This window comes from Myotis brandtii, unplaced genomic scaffold (genome assembly GCF_000412655.1).
Source record: "Myotis brandtii unplaced genomic scaffold, ASM41265v1 scaffold129, whole genome shotgun sequence".
In the NCBI taxonomy this organism is placed as follows: domain Eukaryota; kingdom Metazoa; phylum Chordata; class Mammalia; order Chiroptera; family Vespertilionidae; genus Myotis; species Myotis brandtii.
The window spans coordinates 1,683,317-1,687,427 of NW_005354551.1; the positions used below are offsets into that span (position 1 = coordinate 1,683,317).

Here is a 4,111-nt window from a genome sequence, read left to right on the forward strand (position 1 = left end):
AGGGGAGGGCAGTTGGGGGCCATCAGGCCAGCAGGGGAGGGCAGTTGGGGGCCAGCAGGGGAGGGCAGGTGGGGGTGATCAGGCTCTGGAAGGGGAGGGCAGTTGGGGGCCATCAGGCCAGCAGGGGAGGGCAGTTGGGGGCCAGCAGGGGAGGGCAGGTGGGGGTGATCAGGCTCTGGAAGGGGAGGGCAGTTGGGGGCCATCAGGCCAGCAGGGGAGGGCAGTTGGGGGCCAGCAGGGGAGGGCAGGTGGGGGTGATCAGGCTCTGGAAGGGGAGGGCAGTTGGGGGCCATCAGGCCAACAGCAGAGCAGTTAGGGGGCGATTAGGCTGACAGGCAGAGCGGTTAGGGGCAGTCAGGCAGGCAGGCAGGCAAGTGGTTAGGAGTCATCAGTCCCAGATTGTGAGAGAAATGTCCCAGATTGGAGAGGGTGCAGGCAGGGCTGAGGGACGTCCCTGCCCCCCTCCCCCCATGCAAGAATTTCATGCACCAGGCCTCTAATTTTTTCATAATATCTTCAATATTTATTTTGCAGTGATTACTTCTACTACCCTAACAGAAAATTAAGGTTATTAATCAGTGTGTCTCTCTGTATATGCAAACTTCATAAAAATCAAACCTACCAATATTAATAGGAGTGTTAGTAATAATAACTATAATTTAATATTTATACTATGTGCCTGATACTATTTAGAGCACTTTAATCATGTTCACTTTTTGACTCTTCCTATTAAATTGAAACTAGAGCACCGGTACACAAAATTCGTGCATGGAGGGGATGTCCCTCAGCCCGCTGCACCCTCTCTAATCCGGAACCCCTCGGGGGACATCCCTCTTGCAACCCTGAACCGCTGGCCCCTAACCTCTCGCCTGCCTGCCAGCCCGATCCTCCTAACTGCTCTCCCCTGCCATCCTGATCACCCCTAACTGCCTCTGCCTTGGCCCTGCCACCATGGCTTTGTCCAGAAGGCCATCCAGTCTAATTAGCATATTACCCTTTTATTAGTATAGATGTGAAGTACCTACTATGTGCTAAGTGATGGACTTTCAAGACCTAGCAAACAGTTCTGGCTGCACAAAGCTTCTTTGCAGATGTTTTTTGGCAGCCCAGAGCTGACACCCAGGGTACTAAGGGGCAGTGGTGGCATCACCGTAGGGTTGGGGAGGAGGGAGGAATCAGCTTGCTTCTCATTATCTCCATCAGCTCCCCAAAGCACCCAACAAATCCAATCCTAAGTAAATCTGTGTGCTTGCTCCCCAAAGCAGTGTCAAGAGAAGTCTCCACCCCCTTCTAACCAGATTGTCTGAAGTCTTCGCTCTATGGATGGAGACTAGCAGGTAGGACTTTTTGCCTAGGAAGGGAAGAGCTTGGCTTTCTGCTTGGATCCCTTCCTACAGATTCTCCTCAAGCATTTTATTCATTTGACAGATGTTAACTTAGCACCTACTGTGGGCCAGGCCCTGTGCCAAGCTCATTGGGTATGAAATGGTGAGGAAGTGAGTTTTCCCGGCTTGAAAATGATGATAGTTGCCATGAAAATGAGGTGGGAGCTAGTGGCTTGGATACTCCGAAAGTCAGCGGCTCAGATCCTTAATTCTGGCAAAAAGAGGGAACCAAAGGGAACTGGGTCTTGGAATTGCCTGAAATGTAAACGTGAGAGCCACTTAAAAAAAACTAAACTTTTACTTCAGAATAGTTTCAGGTTTGCAGAAAAGTTGTGAAGATAGTGCATCTCCCCCTGACCCAGTTTCCTCTATTGTTCACATCTGTCATTACTACAGTACATTTTTCACAATGGAGGAACCGACATTGGTCCTTTATGATGAACTGAACTCCACTTTTCATTCAGATTCATTCATTTTGATCTGTCCCAGGATTCCACCCAGAATACAGCATTACTTTTAGTCATCGTGTCTCCTTAGGCAGCCCTTGGCTGGACAGTTTATGAGACTTTCCTTGTTTTTTTTTTCTTTTTTAAAATATATTTTTATTGATTTCACAGATGAAGGGAGAGGGAAAGAGAGAGAGAGAGAAACATCAATGATGAGAGAGAATCATGGATTGCCTGACTCCTGCATGCCTCACACTGGAAATTGAGCCCACAACCTGAGCATGTGCCCTGACCTGGAATCGAACTGTGACCTTTTGCTTCATAGGTCAACGCTCAACCACTGAGCCACACCGGCCGGGCTTTCCTTGATTTTGATGGTCAGGTGTTTTGTAGACTGTCCTCAGCTGGGGTCTGTCTGATGTTTCTCTCATAGTTCAACTGGGGTTATGGGTTTTGGGAGGAAGACCATGGAGGTAAAGGATCATTCTCATCACATCAGGTCAAGGATGCATGCTGTCAACATGGCTTATCACTACTGACGCTGACCGTGACTTGGGATTCTTCTGTCCAGGTGATGCAAGTGACCCACTTATCTGCGGTTCAACTCTGCCTCCGTGTTGAGCAAGCCACTGTGGTCTAGATGTAATCGTGAGTTCCAGGCAAACCGGGGAAAAACAGAAATGCCACAAGGCCCAAGGAACTGCCTGATGACCGATAGATGGAACCTTACAAAAGAGAAAAAGAAAAAAAAGAGAGAGATGAAAAAAACAACCAGCACCCTAATAAAAGCAACTTCCTGTGGAGGGGAGCTGTCACTCGGCTTAGAAACTGTGCAGAATTTTCTCTTGGAAACCTTCAGGCAGCTGCTCTAGTTTATAAAATCTGCCTATTGGAAGGAAGGAGAAGGGGAAAAACGGTTGTCGTTATTCCAGCAACAGAGATTCTCCCAAACCATGTGCAAAAATAAATCCCTGGAGACCGAGCTGTATCCGGGGAAACCTGGCCTCGGGGCAGGAGCCTGTGGGGTGGGTCCTGGGGATAGCGAGCCTGCGTCCTCCGGCCCCAGACACTTCTCCAGTGGGACCAAGAACCCAGAAAGAGAGCCCCACCTTGCCGGCACTGCCTCCCCTCCCCCACTTTCCCCCTTTTCTGGAATGAAGATTGGTGTCTGGCGTCACCTCTCACATGGGAGGGTTTGTTCTTAACCCGGGGCAGTGCACACCCATGGGCCTGCAGGAAGGCCTTTGACCCAGAAACAGCTGTTTGAGGACAAAAGGTCACTAAAGGGGAAGGGAGGTCAGGAAGGACAGGCTGAAGGGGGGAGCAGGACCCGGGAAATGTGCCATGGGAAACCCCAACGGAGTGGTGATGGAGGCGGGGTCGGTGGGGGGCGACAGTGAGGACAGGAAGTCGCTAGGGAAAGGGGTGTCCTGTAAGGCAGAAAGTGGGTGGCTAAGGTATGAAAGAGTTTGGTTGGGAAGGGTGTTTGGGTAAGAGGAAATCAGCTAAGTAATCAATGAATTAAATAAATCCATATTCATTCAAGGACTTGTCTGTCAGGTGTGGGGTGGGGTGGGCACTGGGGAGACAGGGCTTGCTAAAGCAAGGCCTTTTCGGGCTTTGGGGGACCTCACTGCTTGGTCATTGACCGTTCAGTGACAGTGAAGCTTCCAGAGGTCAGGAAGAGGGGTGCCCAGGAAGCTTAGGAAGCCCTTGGGGAACCCTAATAGGTGTCACCAGCATTCCCAGTGGGTGTCTCCGAACGGATTGGCCAGTGCGTTCCACTCCCAACACCTCATGTGCGTGTCACCCCGCAAGTATTTTGCCTCCCTGGGGCTCCATGTCCCAAAGTGGAAAATACTATTTATGAGGTGCTCGCTCTAGGCTGGTAAGTGTTCTACACTCCGCATTTATTTCATGTAATTTTCACAACAGCCCCATGAGGGGGTTCCTGTCATTATCACCCCCATTTTACAGGTAAGGGACACTGGGGCACAGAGCAGCCAAGTCACCTGCCTAAGGTCGCACAGCTCGAGAGTGGAGCTGGGCTCGGCACCCCGGGTTGCTGACCCCAAGGGCCCCAGGTTTCAACGGCTCCCACGTAGGGACGGGGCGTGGGACTGGACAGCTTTGCACCGCCTCTGGCAGCTCAGCGCGCAGCGTGCAGAGCCTAAAACGCCCATCCTCCCGTGGGGGCGGGGAGGCTGAGGATCCGGTTGGCCGTGAACCCTGGACCGGGCCAGCGGTTGCTATGGGGACGGCTGGGCGGAGGCGGCGGGC

At 51.6% G+C, this 4,111-nt stretch overlaps 1 long non-coding RNA gene across 3 annotated transcripts in view; it reads left to right on the forward strand.

The window, feature by feature from the left end:
• Positions 1-4,111, forward strand: part of LOC106724991 — a 10,294-nt gene that overhangs the window by 4,152 nt on the left and 2,031 nt on the right. Inside the window, exons 3-4 of one of the 3 annotated variants that reach the window (XR_001360818.1) lie at positions 1,263-1,337; positions 2,331-2,402. This is a non-coding gene — a long non-coding RNA (uncharacterized LOC106724991). Of the gene's footprint in view, positions 1-1,262; positions 1,338-2,330; positions 2,657-4,111 lie in introns of those variants that run through there. The other 2 variants (XR_001360819.1, XR_001360820.1) reach the window with 2 other exon arrangements.